General features: G+C 38.9%; 1 protein-coding gene across 5 annotated transcripts in view; it reads left to right on the top strand.

Annotated features, from left to right (window-relative positions):
• LOC141762240 (plexin-B2-like) overlaps positions 1-20,126 on the top strand; it is a 163,760-nt gene that overhangs the window by 36,422 nt on the left and 107,212 nt on the right. For all 5 annotated transcript variants that reach the window (XR_012592761.1, XR_012592762.1, XR_012592763.1 and 2 more), the window contains one exon: positions 19,391-19,453. The gene's annotated coding sequence lies outside the window, so the exon portion shown is untranslated. Of the gene's footprint in view, positions 1-19,390; positions 19,454-20,126 lie in introns of those variants that run through there.

The following is a 20,126-nucleotide window of genomic DNA, read 5'->3' as shown; positions in this document are numbered from 1 at the left end:
GGGGGTGGATAAAAGACGTGGTCTGACTGCGAGTATAAAGCCGGCGTGACGGGAGAACACACAAGACGAAGAGGTTGACACTCTTAAGACTTCTTCACAAAACGCTGACGAGCTTTGTGAAAGAGTAAATCAGTGTTTGTGTGTTTCTCTTTGATGCTTCAGAAAAGAGCTGCAGGCACGAGATTAGAGTTGGACACCTCCAGTCACAGATGATTCATTGAATTAGCCCCACAAACCTCCAGAGCATTCAGCAGTAAACGGCACCGGGATGGATGAATAGTTGGCATAATTGTTATCACGGTTCTTTTGCTCCCGTGCATCTCGTTTGTGTACTGTCTCCGTGCACCTTTTCTGGTCCAGTTGTTGTGAAACTGCCGAGTTAGAGGTCTCCGAAGAGCAGCAGTTCGATCTGGGAGCTGCACCAGGCATTACAACGAAGGAGCTTTATTTTGTAGATTCACTGTTCGCTCAGTGAAGTCTGATACTGCTGGGTAATCTTTTCTCCAAAAGAGGTGATTCATCAAAAGCTTAAAATGGCAAATAAATCAACGTGTCCTCATGCAACGGTTTGTATGATATCTTAGGGAAAGTTAATGTCGAGCAACACGTGTCAATTTTCCGCTCGTTACATGTGTACAGTCTTTTCAAAAATAAACTTCTGTCTTCACAGGAAACAACTTGGTTAGGTTTAGGCAACAAAACTACTAAGTTAAACTACTTGGTTTAGGAAACGGTCGTGGTTTGGGTTAATATAATTATGGAAGTGGCGTTACTTAAGTACAGAAGTTACGTGACAAATAAGTCAACGTCTGGGTTAAAATAACTATGGAAGTGGCATCTGTTGCGGCTGTAAAATGGTGGATAAATTGTTTCGAGCATCACAACCCCACGAAATGACCCGTTTCACAATCTGAATTTGAAAACCTATATAATAATAATAATAATATTTTTATACCATTTTTGGCAATACCGTCCAGTCCCAAAGTCTAACATTTGAGAACATCTAACCAATGAATGTTTGGCGTTTTTGCTTGAAATCTAATCAACTAATGGTTGCAAGATATTCACCATATCAATATTTATAAGGTGATGATATCTCAGTGTGCGTTAAGAACCTGTTCTGCTGCTCCCAAGTGACCAGGAAAATCAGTTAATGCTGCTTTAACAGCAAAAATAATATATTTTTTAACTCTGCATATGATTTTTTTGCATTAGCAAAGCTGAAGAAGCTGAATGTGAAATGCGTTCACTCTTATCTCATGAGAATGAGAGTTAATCTAAAGAGATTTTTGCATTTAAACTCTGAACAGCACAATTTCATAAATCGTCCTTCTTCTTGCACCGAATGGAAGACATTTTTTCGATTACCTGGAAGTAAATAAATGCTTCACACATAATCTAATAAAGTGCTCTTCTGTGTGATTGAATACCAGCAGACTTTTCATTTCTGCTGCTGCTCTGCGATGTTTTGACTAATACCCTGGATATATTCGCCCCCTGGCTCCTATACCTCTTATCCCCCGCCTGCCCTAAAACCAAGCTAGATGTGCACCGTCTGGCTCTTCTGTGACTAAAGGTGCCAAATAATTTATGACTTCTGGGAGTTTCTGTAAAGTCCAGTGGGTTTTTGCTCCAGAACTGAGAGCGACTTCAAATGAGAGTGTTGAAAGCCAAAAATCTTATCACAGAGGCCGACTGGTGTATTGATCAACCGCCCTATCAACCTCAGCAGATATATTGTGGTCATTTCTCTGCTATGTGGGCCAGTAGAAATCTTTGTTATTGCCTCTTATAATATAGATGACAGGCTTTAATGAAATATGATGTGTCCCTGTCTCCCTGCCTGTAAACTGCTCAGTCGTAAAATTAACATTTTGTACAAAGCAGAGCTCGACTCTGAGAATTTGAGCTGAATCCTTCAGTCTTTCTGACTCAGCCCAAACCGAGTGGAAGAGAAAATCAAGGCAAACTAAACCACAAGAATACTCATCGGTTTCATTTAATGTTTTGTTAAACCATAAACAAGTTAACAGAGGAAGAAGGGGAAGGGATTTTGTAGAACTGAAATGACTTTTCCTATAAATCCCGAATAGATTTGATCCATTCAGATATCCATCGGTGAGCAGAATATGAAGATTTTGAGCAACTGAACCTTGAAAGAATTGAGAGAAATTGGTGGTGTATCAACCTGATCTCATGAAAAGGCGTATAAATACCACGACATTACACGGACATTCCGCGTGTCATGAGTACGTCACGCAAACGTCTACAGTTAGGTTCAGGCAAGATAACCACTAACTTAGGGTGAGGGAAAATGTCATATCTGGGCTTAAAATCAGTAAGTTAACTAAGTAAAACACATACAAAAACAACAACAAACTACAGAAAATACGTCACAAATGTCAACAAAAAACATGTGACAAACGTCACGTGACTTATTTATTTATTTAATTATTTATTTATTTATTTATTTTATGTACATAACAGATAGTAACTGACAATGACAATGATAACAACAATGGCGTAATTAAAAAATAAACAAATAAGAAATATAACAAATAAAAAATATAATAAATTGATAATAAAAATAATAATAGTGAAATATAAATAATTTAAATAAATGAATAAAATGTATTCACACACCAGATGTAGATATAATAACAGAGAGTAACTGTAAATTAGAAAACAAAGGATTCAAAAACAAGGGAGGAGAAAAAAATTACAATAATAATAAACAAATAAGAAATAAAACAAATAAAAATAAAAAATATAATAATAATAATGGTGAAATATAATAAATAAATAAATAAATGAATAAAATTAATTCACACACCAGATTATCTTGAGTTCCAAAACAAGGGAGGAGGAAACAAATTACAATAATAATAATTAAAAAATAAACAAATAAAAAATTTAATTAAAAAGAAGAAGAAAAGGAAGAGTATGAATAAATAAAAAATTCACCCACCAGATTATCTCGAGTCTTATTTAAGAGAGGGGTGGAGGAGAGAGTGGAGCTGACTCAGCATCTAACCAAGACGAAGAGTATTGATCTTCTCTGATTCACTCCCCAATGGTAGCGTTTCATTTTTGGGACTTGTTTGTTATGAAAAATCAGCCCTACTCATCTCAGCTAATTAAGTTTGGCCATGTCAATACTTTTAATATATCTCAAGATGGCAGTCAAGAAGATTGATTTAAGAACAGGTAGCGCCACAGAAGGGACATTCATAGATATTAATATGTATTCTAACCTCTCCTGTGCCAGATTGCATAATTAGTTCCACGTCGTCTCCTAACTCATTACCAGCCTTCTCAATACTCCTGATAGATCGATGATTATTTGATATTAAAAATGCTCAGCACCGCGTTGAGATATGGTTTTAAAACTAAAGCTCAGGAGGCAGATGGACAGCCCGAGAGATGGATTAAACAGCTGAGATATTCCGCCTGTGAGTCTTCCAGCAGTCTAATGAGTTTGTGAGCGGCCGGAGGGAAGGCGAGGTCGTGGAGACGGGGAGGATTTAATAAGACCACCAACAGAGAAACAGGCAGAGATGAAAAGCTGCCTTTTGTTTCACCTCCTGAACCTCATTATGGAAATAAGCCACATTTCTGATTGCTTTGTTGCATATGTATGTTGTCCCTGCATACATACATACAGGTGTGTGTGACTGCAGCTGATGACTGCAGAGAGAACCGGACCTGTAACTGGTTTAGTTCTGGTTGGTTCTCCAATGCACACTTAACCAGGATTTTATAGTTTCATAAAAACAGATGAGTCGCCAACAAACACAGAGAGAGCACCATTTTTAGATTTAATGAGTCTCTTTTGGCTCGTTAAAATAGTTATCTTCTGATGTAAGTACAGTTCTGAGTGTAAGCAGCAGCACTACTGTACTAGTAAAGGTGTTTTGGTGTAGCAAGACTCAGAGGTTTGGACTCGAGTCACATGACTTAGACACGAGTCACAAATTTGATGACTTGACTCAAGACTTGTCTGTATTGACTTGGGACTTGACTTGGAACTTGTCTTGGGACTTGACTCAAGACTTGACTCAAGACTTGCCTGTATTGACTTGGGACTTGACTTGGGACTTGACTCGAGACTTGCCTGTATTGTCTTGGGACTTGTCTTGGGACTTGACTCGAGACTTGACTCAAGACTTGCCTGTATTGACTTGGGACATGACTAGGGACTTGACTCGAGACTTGCCTGTATTGACTCTGGGCTTGATTTGGAACTTGTCTTGGGTCTTGACTCGACTTTCCTGTATTGACTCAAGACTTGCCTGTATTGACTTGGGACTTGACTCGAGACTTGCCTGTATTGACTTGGGACATGACTTGGAACTTGTCTTGGGTCTTGACTTGAGACTTGTCTGTATTGACTCTGGACTTGACCTGGACCTTCTCTTAGGACTTGACTCGAGACTTGCCTGTATTGACTCGGGCTTGATTTGGAACTTGACTCGACTTGCCTGTATTGACTTGGGACTTGACTTGGGACTTGACTCGAGACTTGCCTGTATTGACTTGGGACATGACTTGGGACTTGACTCGAGACTTGCCTGTATTGACTTGGGACATGACTTGGAACTTGTCTTGGGTCTTGACTTAAGATTTGTCTGTATTGACTCTGGACTTGACCTGGACCTTCTCTTAGGACTTGACTCGAGACTTGCCTGTATTGACTTGGGACTTGACTTGGGTCTTGACTTGGGACTTGCCTGTATTGACTTGGGACTTGACTCGAGACTTGACTCGAGACATTGGTCATTAATTCAGTCATTAATTAAACTTTAGTTGTTGGTAATGCAGCTTCTTTACATGTAAAGCATCTCCTGACTATCAGCAGTAGCTTCCCTGACAATAGCAGTAAAAATATACTACCAGCTGTTTAACGTAACAAACAAATAACAAAGACACTTTCCCGCTTTCTCTCCTTCCTTTCCCCAGACAATCCTGTCAGTTGACCTTTGACCTCGTCCTCTCTAATAGGCCAGTTCATTGTGGGAGTTAAAGGTCACGACCCCCCAGTGATCCCTTTCCCCCCTTTCACTGTGGCAGCTTTGTGTCCCAGATAATGTTGGTACAAGTGTTCCCTTGTAAACATGAGACCCTGTGTAGAGTCATAGAGCCAGAGGTTACACACTGTTGACAGTCCTCTGTGGGTTTCTTTGTCCAGCCGAACAGAAGACCAACATCCTTAATACTCTGGTGGTGGTTTTTATACCAGATGCCTTGAAAATGAGCTCATTACTGTAACTCAGCGATGTCGGAGTGTTTTGGGGGTTTTCAGGGTTGAGGCTCATATTGGTTTGGATGTTAAATAAGTGAATAATATGAAGCACAATCAGGTATTTCAGTATACACTGAGCCTCACTGTTGAACTGGCTGACATGTTCCTCCATTGGATTAATCTGCCACTGAAAATAGTCCCCAACAAATGCACTATTTCCTCCTGTTTATTTAATAAAAACTACAGTGAACCAGCTGTTTTAGCAAATCACTGAGACTTTCTTAAAAATGAAACTTTATATTAGTGTTTTTAAAGAAGTACATCCTCAGCAGGAACCAATGAATTGATATTTATTGCATTGAACTACACCGGTAAGTCAAATTTAAACAACACAAAGTCAAACCACAATGTCATTATATAGTCACAACATGATTCTGCTGACAGATTATAAATCATAATCTCATCTGTTTTGCAAGGTTAGTCTGTTGTATCAACATCCATGTGTTTACTGATGAGAATCGAATCTATGTTCAGTTTATTCAGGGTTTCTTTCTTTAGAGTTGTTGTTGTAGTTTGTGTGAGTAGCAATCGTCTTCTTGCTCAACCTTGTTTCTTCATCTTGGGTTTTTGTGTTCTGTGGTTGTCCTGCTCCGGTACAGTACATTATAGTACAGAACATGTGAGTTGGGAAAGCCCCTATGGTCTCTGAGGAACTCTACATATCTCTGGTATGACGTAGCAGGAGATAATCAAGAACAGACGTACTCCTCTGTACCTCTGCAAACAACAGATGACCTCTGCAGGAAGCTTCTTCTCTGATTCTCTCCTTCCTCTGTCTACATATCTGTATTTCATAACACAGGGTTGGTCGTGGCTGCAGGATGATGTGGTACATTGTTTGAAATAATCTGAATTTAAAGGACAATTCCTTCGCACTCAAGTATAAGTTAAGATAAAATAAGATCTGGCAACATGTCAGCATCATTAAAAAGACGTCCAAAGGTTTAAGAAACAGGATTAGACAGGTAATAAACAATCATCTAGGTTAATCAAACTTTTTTGGAAGAGAAGACAAAAGGCCAACAATACAATTATTACACAAACGTTCATGGCTCAACTTTGACCGAACATACTCGCCGTAGTTGTGTCATTTTTTTACTGACATACTGGTGGTGCTCATTTTGTGAGTAGTGGTTTTGATAATTGTCAGATTTCAGCTATTACTTTGGTGGGTACAATGCTATTATAACTCATAAAACTAATGGCCAAAACAATGACAATAAGAGTTAGAAGTAACCAGCAATTAACTATTAATTATCTAATTTTAAGACATTTGATGTTGCTTTTTCGTGTGACAGATTTCACTGCATTATTTAACGATATTATCGAAGATTTTTTATTAGTTTTATTATATTTATATTCAAACATTAAATGCTTTGTTTTTCTGTTTTTGGTATTAATTGACTTTGCATATTTTAGTTATGAAACCATATAACCATGTAAGCTACCATTACAGTACCTACTGGTTTGGAGATAACCTACAAAACTACCTAACTAACTAAACTAAAAAGTACTCGACACTAGAGCTGCAACGATTAATCGATTAGTTGTCGACTATTAAATTAATCGCCAATTCTTTAAGAACGAAGTCAAACTTCTCTGATTGCAGCTTCTTAAAAGTGAATATTTTCTGGTTTCTTTACCCCTCTGTAATAGTAAACTGAATATCTTTGAGTTGTGGACAAAACAAGACATTTGAGGACGTCATCTTGGACTTTGATTGACATTTTTCACCATTTTCTGACATTTTATAGACCAAACAACAAATCAATTAATGGAGAAAATAATCGACAGATTAATAGTCAATGAAAATAATCATTAGTTGCAGCCCTACTCAACACTTTTCAGAGTTTTTCTCAGTTTTATTAGCTGTATTCAAACATATACTGCTTTGTTTTTCTGTTTTTGGTATTACATTGTGCTCACGTTTAGTTCCAGGTAGCATTAACAGGTCTACCTGCTGTATTATTTAACTCCTCCAAGGATTTGTGCTGTAAGAAACACATACAGAACATATATATTTCTTTCGTTCTGTTCCACTTTGTAGCCCCTAACCTCTGCTGACTCATTCCAGCCTTCCTGCTCAGACTTTGTTTACTGGCTTTTCTGTCCGAGGATTATGGGATTTTGCCTTTTTCTCAATGGACCGGATGAAACATAACACCACAAACAGCAGAATCAGAGTCAGATGCCTGAAAAATGTGCTTCCTGCTGTGTGACGAGACGCATCGGTGTGGTCAGGCATCGCGTTTTCATGACACGCCTTCTTATTCCTGCTTTCATGTATGAAAGAGAATCGTCTCTGTTTGTAGAAATCCTTGTACCCCCCCCCTCGGGATACCACTCGAGTTAATTTTAATGTCGGTAACACAAAGACAAGAAGTCTTTGTTTCCAGCATTGGCATGCAGCTGTTTGCCAGTGGCTAACACCGAGGAGGAGCGTTCAGCGGCATGTTGATTTTCTTTCTTTATCATCAAAGAAAAGGAGCTCTTCCAAGAGTTTCCCATTGATTTGAAGTCGGTTACCAGTGATCTGCTCCATGGAAACTAATCACACTGGGCTGCTTATTGATCGGGAAGTCTTTTGGTCTCTTTCTTTTAAAAGAGTACACCAAGACTTTTAAAGAATGTAGTCATTAGCCTTTCACAAACCAAAGAGATGTGTGTGTCCCCTGTAGACTGTTGGCTCCAGTGCTCCAGCGCTCCACGCCAACAATGTAAAACTCTTATAATGAGTCATAATAGGTTAATAATAGAGTTTTCTAAGAAATGATGAATGTTTAATTGTTCAATTTTAATGCCTGTAGATTCACAAGCTGTTTAAATGATCTAATATTGTGTTAAACATGGAGAAGCTGCGTTTAGCTGCACCACAGAGCTGAAACAAGCTTCCAGAAGATGTGACCGGCTCCGACTTTGACTAACTTTAGGCTATGCTATGCTTCAAACTGCATGTGATTATCATAAAGTGGGCATGTCTGTAAAGGGGAGACTCGTTGGTACCCATAGAACCCATTTTCATTCACATATCTGGAGGTCAGAGGTCAAGGGACCCCTTTGAAAATGGCCATGACAGTCTTTCCTCACCAACATTTATTGTAAGTTTGGGGCGTTATTTAACCTCCTTCACAACAACGCAGTATGACATGGTTGGTACCAATGGATTCCTTAAGTTTTATAGTTTCATATGACACCAGTATCTTCACTCTAGCTTTAAAACTGAGCCGCTACAACCTAAAAATCGCAAGTTATTGTGTTAATGTTGAAAGCCCTAGTTCCTATACTTTTAATTTGTAATTTTATGTCTCATGCGGAATATAAATAAACAATACCAACCTCTTGCACACAATTGCCACATTTATCTGCTTTCATTTACAATTTCTTACCATTTATTGGCAGAGCTGTACAGTATGGTATGATTCTCCTAATCCTGGGATGATGTAAATGTGAATGTATGTTTGCATGAAGCAACAGAGTCGATCCTCCAGGGATGCATGTGTGCTTTTAGAGTCACAGTTTCTATCATTGCAAGACCACTTAAAGCAATGGAAAAAAAATCAGATATAGACTGGTCATCATGTAGCCAAGGTTTACAGTCTGTGTGTCCCTGATTCGTCTTGTGATCGTATCAAACTGTGTTAACTGACATCAGAAAACCTTGCAAAGCCTCCGTAAACCTTCAAGAACACATTAAGGTCGGAGCACAACACGTATTAACGTCAGCAAGATTAAATGTCCAACTTCTTAGAGGGTGTCAGATCTACCCAATCTACCCCAAACAATAAAACTCAGTTGTTATCTGTCTAATAGCTAGTTTGTCTGTCCGGTTTAACTGATTGGAGCAGCACAATGTGCTTTGCGAAGGCTGTATTTTCTCTTTAAGTTTTGGTTTCAGGGTTGAAAGATAACTTTTCTCTACTTTGTTCAAGTTCACCCCTGTGTGAATCTCCTCTGAATGGTAAATGACTGCTCGTGGTTACAGAGGACTTTTGATCAATGTTGTATTTAGAGCAGAGTTTTTATAAACAGTGGGTTTTCTGGTGGATCCTAACAAGACAAAGCAAGAGTACAACGTGCCATGCATTTATCATCACTGTTTATCTCTTATTAAAGGTGATTTTATGACATAATTATCTGTACAGTCTCGGTTATTTATATCAGATGTGTCCTCTCTGAAGCAGCAGGACGGAGGTTGTTCTATTTGTGGAACATAATTAGTCAAAAATAGAGATTAATAATAACAGAACAAAGACTCACAGTTGTTCCTTTACATCCCAGATACTCACATAACATCATACAGGAACTGTTTTCTGTGTTTGTCTGTGTTTTTCAATGATTATTGAAAAAAAAAAAGTGCTTCCTAATGGATAACAAAATTCTGCAGTTGCATTTTTGTTTCTCCTGACGAGACAAATTGTTTGACTCACTGCCGACGGTCAGCAGAAAACGTCTGTATTTATAAGTCACTCACTTCCTGTATGAATCTAGTGTACTCTTGCTAGTTTCTGAAGATCGCCCACCTTGCTTATCCATCAAACTGAGCCTTATCCGTCATATCAGAGCTTGTCAACAATGAACCATGTTGGGTTTAACTCTTTCCCTAAGAGAAGCTTCATTTCTACATTTATATTTTTTTCCGTCCGCCTCTCTAAGCCTCGTAGAAAATCAATAGCACCTTGTGGAAAGTTCTCAACTCAGGTAATTACATTTGTTTCCTGCCGATACTCTCTTCTCTGTCTTCATGTGAACATGAGACCTTAATCCTGATAATCGGCCAGTAAAGGTTGTGAGGGAGCATTATATTCTCTAACACGGCTCCAGTAATCTTCATGCACTCCTCATGTGTCAAAGACCTTTATTGTCGGGTTGCAGAGGGTCAAAATGCAGAAATTTGACTGAACACATTGTCCTGTAAAAGGCAAGGAAACCAGAGTATGGTTGCTAGCTGATAGAAACCAACAGTTAATATTGAGTTGAGCCAACTCTTTATATGAAGAACTCTCATATATCAACGTTTCAGCTGTGTTTGTGGCCTCTTCCTGTGTGATGATGTAAAGCAGTCCACTATTGGGCCATAAAGCAATCCAGGTTTATTCCACTGAAATCATATTTTTTTTTTATTAAAAGAGGGCAGCAACTAATAATACTTTTTATTATGGGTTAAAAAATTGTGAAAAAATGTCCATCATAGATTCTCAGGTCAAATATTTAAATGTTTTGTCCAAACTAAAATATTTTCAGTTTTTCGTGATTATAAAACTTATAAAACGAAAGCAGAAAATCATCATATTGGAAAAGCTGGAACCAGCCGAACATGTTTTACTTGGTAATTGACTTCCGTGATTAATCAACTATAAAAATAGTTGCCAATTTATTTTCTTTTTTTATCAAGAAATAGATTAAAATACTAATTGTTTTAGCTTTATATTGAATACTCACACAATGTAGGCTTGAAATATGTCTTGTTAAGCATCAATTGCCTACACATCCAGCAGCAACATCAGCATTCATTTAGTTTCCGGTCAAGTCCAATATTCTCTCTCTTTTAGCTCTGTTTTTGGTCTCCACCAACTCCTGAGAAAAATATCTGGCTTTTTAGCTCCTAGATGTCCCACCATATTCACCGGCTAGTTGCTAACCTTTCCCATCTGTCGTTTGGTGCTGGGCAGGCAGCATACAGTCGATATAATAGTAGAGCTTCTTTGTTATTAACAGATGCCTCCTGCTGCTGAAAAGGGCGTTGATTTTAGCGATGACCAAATCAACAAGCTGAAAGAGGCTCAAACTCTGTCAAGTTGAGTAAAGCAGTAGTGTTGGTGATACTTCTCTGTGGTCACTGTGAGCAACCCCTTTCACATTGCACAATAAAATATTGTTCAGTGCGGCTCAAAGTTTTATTTTGGAGCTCTGGATTTAACGATTGGGCGTACTGCTGGTGGCCTCTGGCTCGGTCCATGTGGTCACAATATCCTGGCCTCCTGATACGATCTGGTATCTGTGTAACACATCATCTGTCTTTTCTTCTTTCATATTTCCCCTGTGTTCTCTCCACCCTCAACTATCTGGAAGATCATAATAAAAACACTAGTTAACGAGAGAACATTACGACCATATTTCCAGGCTTTGTTGTAGATTAGTTTTGACTTTTAGAGCCGCTGCAGTTATCAAACAGATAACGACTGAACAGCGAGAAAAAAAGTTTGAGTATTTGCTTTTGGGGTGTCATTTTCACTCCATGTAGTCTGTACTGACTGCAATGTAAACACATCTGTGTAAATATGCTACGCATCAGAGATAGTGGTGTAATGTAAAAAGTGAGAACGACAGCTTATGGTGGGCAGAAGGGGAGGTGGATGGGTCCAACAAACACAGGCCTTTCAACCAGGTAGCCGCTGTTCATGTCACAAAGTGTTGTAGAGAAATTTTGAAGTTATGGAGGTTGTAGCGGCTCAGGTTTAAAGCTAGAATGAAGATACTGGTAAGATATGAAACTAAAAAAATCAAATGAATCCATTGGTACTAACCATGTCATACTAGCTTCTCATGAAGGAGGTTAAATGACGCTCCAAACGTACGCTAAATTTTGGCGAGGACAAACTGGCATGTCCATTTTCAAAGGGGTCCCTTGACCTCTGACCTCAAGATATGTGAATGAAAATGGGTTCTATGTGTACACACGAGTCTCCCCTTTACAGACATGCCCACTTTATGATAATCACATGCAGTTTGGGGCAAGTCATAGTCAAGTCAGCACACTGACACACTGACAGCTGTTGTTGCCTGTTGGGCTGCAGTTTGCCATGTTATGATTTGAGCATATTTTCTATGCTAAATGCATCCTGTGAGGGTTTCTGGACCATATGTGTCACTGTTTTGTGTTGTTAATTGATTTCCAATAATAAATATATACATATATTTGCATAGAGCAGCATATTTGTCCACTCCCATGTTGATAAGAGTATTAAATACTTGACAAATCTCCCTTTAAGGTACATTTGGAACAGATAAAAACGCAGAATGTGCTTGTAATTTATACGCCTTCCCATGAGATCAGGTTGAAGTGTCTGAGTATGCAGAATTGAATTGTCAGTAATGTCACATTACATGACAGCTGTCATGTTAAGGGGCGGCTGTGGCTCAGAGGGTAGAGCAGGTTGTCCACCAATCGGAAGGTCGGTGGTTCGATCCCCGGCTGCTCCGGGTCACATGTCGATGTGTCCTTGAGCAAGACACTTAACCCCAAAAAATTGCTCCCGGAGGCATAGCCATCGGTGTGTGAATGAGTATTTAGATTAAATCCTGATGGGCAAAGTTGGCACCTTAGTAGCCTCTGCCATCAGTGTATGTGAATGTGTGTGTGAATGGGTGAATACTGACATGTAGTGTAAAGCGCTTTGAGTGGTCGGAAGACTAGAAAAGCGCTATGTAAGTCCAAGTCCAAGTCCATGTTTGTAATGGAATCAAATGTTTGCATTCTGACGCTAGAAACTAGTTGTGCTGCAACCAAAAAGAAGCATTTGGCTTCAATCTCTGCTGCTGTTTGTGTGTTGTTAATGAATGTGTGTGTTCGTGTGTTCGTGTGTGTGTGTGTGTGTGTGTGTGTGTGTGTGTGCATTATGGTTTTGTTGAACCAGGATGAGCTGCTGCTCTCAGAGCTCTTCAAAGACTCGCCATAAAACCTCTGGATCTCAATCGGATGCTGTTCAGACTCCACATTGTAATTACGTCCCAACACATTTCTGTCTACTGTACACACTCCTACAGTGTGTGTGTGTGTACACTGTATGTGTATGTGTGTGTGTGTGTTGGTGGGTAGAGAGTGGCCTTTTTTGTTGTGTACAGTCGATGTCTCTGGGAGGTTTATAAGCTGCATGTTATATCACGTTAACATTGTGTTCGGGCTATTGATGTGTGTGTGTGTGATGCTGGTATGATATTGACACAGATGTTTGTGCGTGTGTGTGTGTGTACTGTATATATATGTGTGTGTTTGTGTGTGTTTGTGCAGCTTATCTTCTTCATGCTCTTCTCACCAAGTTTCTTTGGTCTAAATTGGATGTGAAAGGAAATCCCATGTCTGCAAGGCTTCCACTACAGGCACAGACCTGTGTGTGTCGGTGTGTGTGTCTGTGCCAGTGTGTGTGTGTGTGTGTGTGTGTGTGTGTGTGTGTGTGTGTGTGTGTGTGTGTGTGTCACAGTGGATTAACCACACAGTCTGAGGCTGTGAAGGAGAGATTCACAGAGAAACCCCAGCGAGCATAGACCAGATATAGAGGACTGGAGTTTAAGATTGATTTTTGGGGGAGTAAAAAAGCCTTTTAATTATGAAACACAACATATTTGGCTCAAAGAAAAAGAAATTACCACCGTCGTTAATTAATCCTCAATTCAAAAACACTGATTATTACAGCCTCAGAGTGTCTGTTTCTCTTTTTCTAACAGCAACATTTCTGCATAATGTGTTTAAGATAAGCTTGATCCTTTTAGAAACGTCGGCGAGCAGAACGGCTTCTAAAGACTTATAATAATAGATTGTTGTTTTTTAATTTTAACACTGTCAGTAGCTGATAGTTTGTGTTTAAAGGAATACTCTAAATCTTCCGAGCACAAGTTACAAAACACCTGCAGTAAATCACCAAATATGAAACTGCTTGTGGACCTTTGCTCGGCGAGGCGACTGTAGTGTATTTCACCATGTTGTGGAGGGTTTGGAACAAACTGAACATACATATTTTAACAGTGGATGAGTGGATTACGCTGCAGAAGTCTGAAGAAGCCTCAATACCAGAAATGAGTAGGGCTGGGACAATTCACCTATCTCCTGATTCAATACTATCACGATACTTGGGTGCCGATATTGCAATTTATTGTGATTTTTTGTTAACTTTTTTAACACTAGAGCATGGGAAAAAGTTGAATCATACACTTCTAGAGACTTTTAATTTGAAAAATATCTAAATTAATACAGCAAAAATGTTTGATTTTCAGCATGTATGTAGTCAGAGATGTCCTGAAGTCAAATATATCAGTCATTGTCAGGAATTATTTATGAATTTTTTTTCCAGCAACCCAAAAATCAAAGAATAAACACATTTCCCTCACAAATTAGTGGCATTTTCTTTTTTATTTATAAGGGACATGTTATGTTTTATACTTCTGGTGAATATAATCCAATCAATCTTATTTCCATATATGAATTTTGTATATACAGTTCCCTTTGTTAACACCTTATTTTGAAAACCGGACTAGTATCCTTCCTCTAACTTCTAACTTCTCTAGCTCTCCCGTCAGCTCCGTTCTCTTTATATATCCATGGTCAGCTCCATCGGGGCCGTTTGAATGCATTTAACATAAATGTCAGTATATGGGTGCTCTACAGTTGTAGCGTCGGCCCATTTGACCACGGAGATGAGAGTGACGGCCGTCTTGACCGCACGTTACCTTGATACGATAACGTAACGAGTTAGCATGCAGCTTTAGCCGTGATGTCTACCTCTTCTTTTCCTGCAATGTGTGAAACCCAAAGTGATTCCATACTTTACTGGATGTGTAGTGTTTACCACTTTCTCTATGGAAGTTATGACTAGGGCTGCAACTAACACTTTTTATAATCAGGTCAATGTCAGAAAAAAATGCAAATTGCACATCTTTACATGGCTTCCTGTTTCACCCAACAGTCCAAAACCCAAAGATAACACATTTACAGTGATATAAAACAGAGAATACTCACATTTGAAGTTTAATTTCTTGTGTAAAGGCAATATTCAACACGCGTTTGAGGATTCTGTCTCATTTTGTTAGATTAAAAAACAATAACATACTTATTTTCCACAAAGAAATGTATTGAAAAACGATCATATTGTTGGGTTCCAAGACGTCCAGTATATATCATCATAGCACTGGGACCTAACCCTAGTTATACATGTGAAATAACTACATAATATGCTGTATTCCTTGCATCAAATCGTGTTATTTTTGGTGGAGAAATTGGGACAGTTTCCAAAAACCGCTGCCATGATTTTCCCACTTAAAAAATCCAGAGCAGTGACAGCTCAGCGAGGAAGATATTCATCCAAGTTGGTGCCAAAAGAGTTCAATGCTGACATTTGAGCAGAAAAGAAACTGTCCATCATCCATTGCACAGCTTACTTTAAAAAAGGACGTCTGTCACCTGCTAGATTTATATTGAGCCGTGCCAAACCTCATGGAAAAAAAAGAGCAATTTGTGGCCTGGTATTTGGAAAGGCAACGTATCATGCATCTTTTAAGGGGAAACAGATGAAAATGCTGCATTGGAATAAAATAAAAAAAAGTGCTCAGTGAGAGTGTTGGACCACATACCGACACTGGTATAACATTTTATAACCAGTCTAACCAGTTTAGCAGCAGCGTGATCCATGTTCAAACATTAGCTAAGCGTACAGTGTTGTTTCATAACGTTTCGTCATTAATTGACTGCTCTTACCTCAACCTGGCAGCCGCTCGCCTCCTCGCTGCTGTTCAATGAGGCGGCGGCGCCACGCGAGTCATTAAAGGGGAGAGTGGAAGCTCAGCTGCACAGCTTTCAGCTCGCTGTACCGCCCCGCTCTCATAGCTGGCATTTCTCAGATAAGAAGCAGCCAGCAAAACTGATTTACAAGGCTCCTCTCCTCCCTCTCTACCAGTGTGTGTGTGTGTGCGCTTTAAAAGACTCAAAGTGTAATAAACTATCATGAAATACTCCGCCGGCAAAAAACACATCAACCTGCAAATCACATCACAGCATTCAGCGCTCGTTCTCCATCTGTCATACAGCAGCTGAGGTGTGTGTGTGTGTGTTTACAGTATATATGAAGGTTTCAGTTTGTTGAACCTAAATCTTTTCCCTCTTCATCCTCCTCCTGCTTCTTTTTTTCCTCTCCACGCTGTGTATTATGTTTCTCTTTCAGCTCTACATGTTTACTTCACTCCCATTTCTTAACACTCTCATACTTCTTCTCTTCTCAGCAACAGTCATTTGATACTCGCGTCGATATTACAGAGGAGGGGGAATGCCAAGAATGCAGGCGTTAACTCCTTCTTTTATTGGATTTACAGCCACCAGGGCTTTTCTGAATACCAACGTTTTGCTGGAGTAACTTAACACCGAGCTGGAAGGTGTCCATTTCGCTGACCTCTTCTTGTTCAAACTGTGGCCACACCCAACTGTGACGTCATAGCGCACCGGCCGCACCATGAGTACACTTCTACATCACTGCAGCAATAGAGTGCTACAGGAATGAGTCCTAAAACCCGTCTGGAAGTCAACGGGTTTTTAGTTAGATGCCTGAAATAAGGTCTGTGGTTAACACAAGCTGAAGAGATTTTAACGTTGTGATCTAAGATATAAAATATGTCCGTAAATACCCAACTCGTGAACTTTGAAGCCTTTATGTGTCTTAAAAAAGGGCGGTTGCCAGCAAGTGGCTAAATGAGACTACTAAACGTCATAACGCCGATTCGTCATCCTTTACAGCCTCGTTGTGTATACTCGCGCTCATGCCACCGTGGTGTAGTTCTTTTACAACCCAACGTTATAGCTTTTTACTTCTGCCGATTACATTTACACTTCAAGCCACGAGGTCTTTCCCAATTGGGAGTGGTTCTAATGGAGAGTAACACTGAGCTGAAATGCATTGTTTCACTGACCTCGTCTGGTTGAGACATTCACGTTTTTATTGCAGTTATTATTATTATGCAACTCTGACCGCACCCAAACCCAACGGTCGGTGTACTAAACACACCCTAACTAACAACCAACCCTAAAATCTACCGGACTCTTTGGAAAAATGTTGGGAGTTCTTGTTTGCTTGCTGCTCAAGAGTTAAATCTTGTTCAAACACTTTTAAAGGAGACAAAAATGGACGTGTTAAGAAAAAACATCAGTATATACCACATATGAAGTGGTGAATACCATAACAGCTCGGTGTTGGTGTTGTTTCTTCATGAGAGAGGGGTAATCGTCACCCTATTTGTAGACAAACACTGATACTCTGGACAATATTTTAAAAAGCTTGAAAAAGTAAAATGCTATTTTGCTGCTTTTTTATGGTGTAATTTCAACAGATGTTTTGTTAGCGGTTGCGTGTTTTGCACATTTGGATACTGTCATTTAGATTGATGGACAGTAAGAAAAGAAACTTCTTTTTGGAGGCATTAAAAAGGTCTAAAATATCCTCAAATTTGTTTGGAGCTTTTAGCACACCACCCTGTTTCCTATTGCTGTCTATTGTCAACTATCTTTTACAGGCGATATAAGCATAAAATCGTTAAATCTGTGCCAAAAGAAAAGTATGCAAACACCTCAAGCTCTTTTCTGAGGTTACAAATCTCTGGCATGATCTCTAAATGGTCGTTGAAGATGTGGAGGAGACAGAGTTCATGGTCCATTACATGAAACCATGACCATAAAGATCTCAAAGACCTAATCATCCTGTCATCCTGTCCTACGTTATAGACTATTTAATAAAGGGGAGAAATTACTGTCACAGTGACCAAATTGATTCATTTCTAAATTAAAAACTTGAGTCTTTCCCCTACAGTACGGGTCTCTTTGACTCTTTGGAGAAATGCACAATTCTTACTTTACAAATGAAATTTCAGTGATCCACTAATGAGGTATAGAAACATGAAGAGCCTCTGCTCTTGAATACTGGAGAGTTTATTAAATCAAGGACACTCTGTGCTGCGATACAGAAGGTTGTATTCACCGCTGGATAGATGCAGCATCGATCGGCAGATGGTTGGATGGATGGATGCATAATATCCAGTTAATTAAAGAGCCAACGTGTTAAAATCCTTCCAACTGTCCCTTCTTTCCTTTCTAACTCGACTTTGTACGAGGAACAAAATTTGTTTTAACGGCACTAGATTCTTTAACGCAACTTGCGATATTTCTTTTGTTATAGTGGGCTCCTACTTACGTGTCGCAAAGTTTGTAATTGTTTTTTTGTTGTTAATTGATTTCCAATAATAAATATATACATACATTTGCATAAAGCAGCATATTTGTCCACTCCCATGTTGATGAGAGTATTAAATACTTGACAAATCTCCCTTTAAGGTACATTTTGAACAGATAAAAAAAATGTGTGATTAATTTGCGATTAATCGCAATTAACTATGGGCAATCATGCGATTTATTGCTATTACATATTTTAATCGATTGACAGCCCTAAATAAAGCAGGAACCAATGATGCCAGATCGAGTCTTCGATCAGCTGCATCTTGCCAAACTCTAGTCCGTTGTTCCTTAATGTTTTTTAGTGTTTGCTGTTGACTTTGAATTAACAGTATAATTAATGATGCTTGATAGAAATTAGTTCCTACATAAGAAGAACTTGGATTAAATTCAGTTTAATCAATAGTAACCGTGATAATCTGCAGTTGATCGTCCTGCCAGATTGAGGAGTTAAGTGTTCTGACTCATGGATGATTGGCAGTGTAGGTGGTTGATTAGTCTGGTCTAAGATTACATGGACCACTAAAGTCTTATTAGGCTGAGTCATAGAAAAAAGTTGAAAGCTTAGTGTTTCCTCCATTAAGTGTAATTAGCATCTATGTGTGTGTGCGTGTGTGTGTATGTGTGTGTGTCCTAGTTTTTAGCAGTGTGTGGGCGTCGTCTCCTCTAAAGTTCACTTCCTCAGTTTTTAGCTGTTTCTCTGCATAATTAACCTTCCTTCAAATGGCAGTTTGTACCTCGTGGCTTCAAATGTTTGTTCTTTTACATGTTTTAACTCTAATTGACCGCTCAGGATGATGAAACACTTAGAAAACCCCATGGGAGGATTCTCAGATTTAACTAATGCACTGAGGGGGATTTTCACCCAGCAGCAGTTTTTAATGTTCAAACTGTTCTCGTCGTCAGCCCTGAATGTGCTTATAGGCTTTCCGTCGGTATTAAAAAAGATCTTTGTGCAGTTTGAAGATGTAAATCTTATGAAAATTACTGAAGGTCCCCTGTTAAGAGGAAGTTTAAATAATGGATTTCTTTGTTTGCATGAAATCAGAATAAATTTAAATGTAACCAAACCGCTAAATTGATGAATGTTACTGTTGTGTTTTGTGTAGGAGAGGAGAGGAGAGAGAGGTGGTTCATGTCATCCGAGATCAACAGGCCTGAACACTGAACAGGTAAGAGAGGAACAAGACTTCAAGGGAAACTTTGCTGATGTTCAACCTGCTTTGTTTAGTTGCGATGTGGCTAGTATGTGCAAATGAACCCACATTACAACGATACAAAGCCGGTTGAAAATCGCAAAGTTTCACTTCACTCTACTTTAGTCCACTCGACTGTCTTTGCCTTTTCTCTAATCTTGCTTTTCAAAAAATGTGTCCTTCAAGAGATAATCTGCTTTCAGTTTCCTGGCCAATTTTTGAGGCAGATATTGTTTTTTCAGAGTTTAATTTTTGCATTTATTTATTAATTAATTAATTTAATTTCCCATCATTATTTTCGGATACAAGTTTTTTGTGACCAAGATATGTAGCTTTATATGGTATGTAGGTAGACACACTCAAACTATGTAATGTTGACCTTGCCTCTAAATTACCTCAAACATATATTTTAGGGCCGTCAAAGTTAACGTGATAATAGCGTGTAACGCCAATTCATTTTAACGCCACTAATTTCTTTAACGCAACTCATATGAAACTAGTAAACCTAATGAATCCATTGGTACCAACCATGTCATACTAGCTTGTCGTGAAGGAGGTTAAATAACACTTCAAACTTGTGCTAAATTTTGGAGAGGAAAAAACTGTCATGGCCATTTTCAGGACAATATTTGTCATTGTTTTGTGTTGT

The sequence above is a fragment of the Sebastes fasciatus genome, chromosome 23 (genome assembly GCF_043250625.1).
Source record: "Sebastes fasciatus isolate fSebFas1 chromosome 23, fSebFas1.pri, whole genome shotgun sequence".
In the NCBI taxonomy this organism is placed as follows: domain Eukaryota; kingdom Metazoa; phylum Chordata; class Actinopteri; order Perciformes; family Sebastidae; genus Sebastes; species Sebastes fasciatus.
The sequence above is the reverse complement of the archived record's forward strand: the minus strand, read 5'-3'. Positions and strand labels throughout refer to the sequence as shown.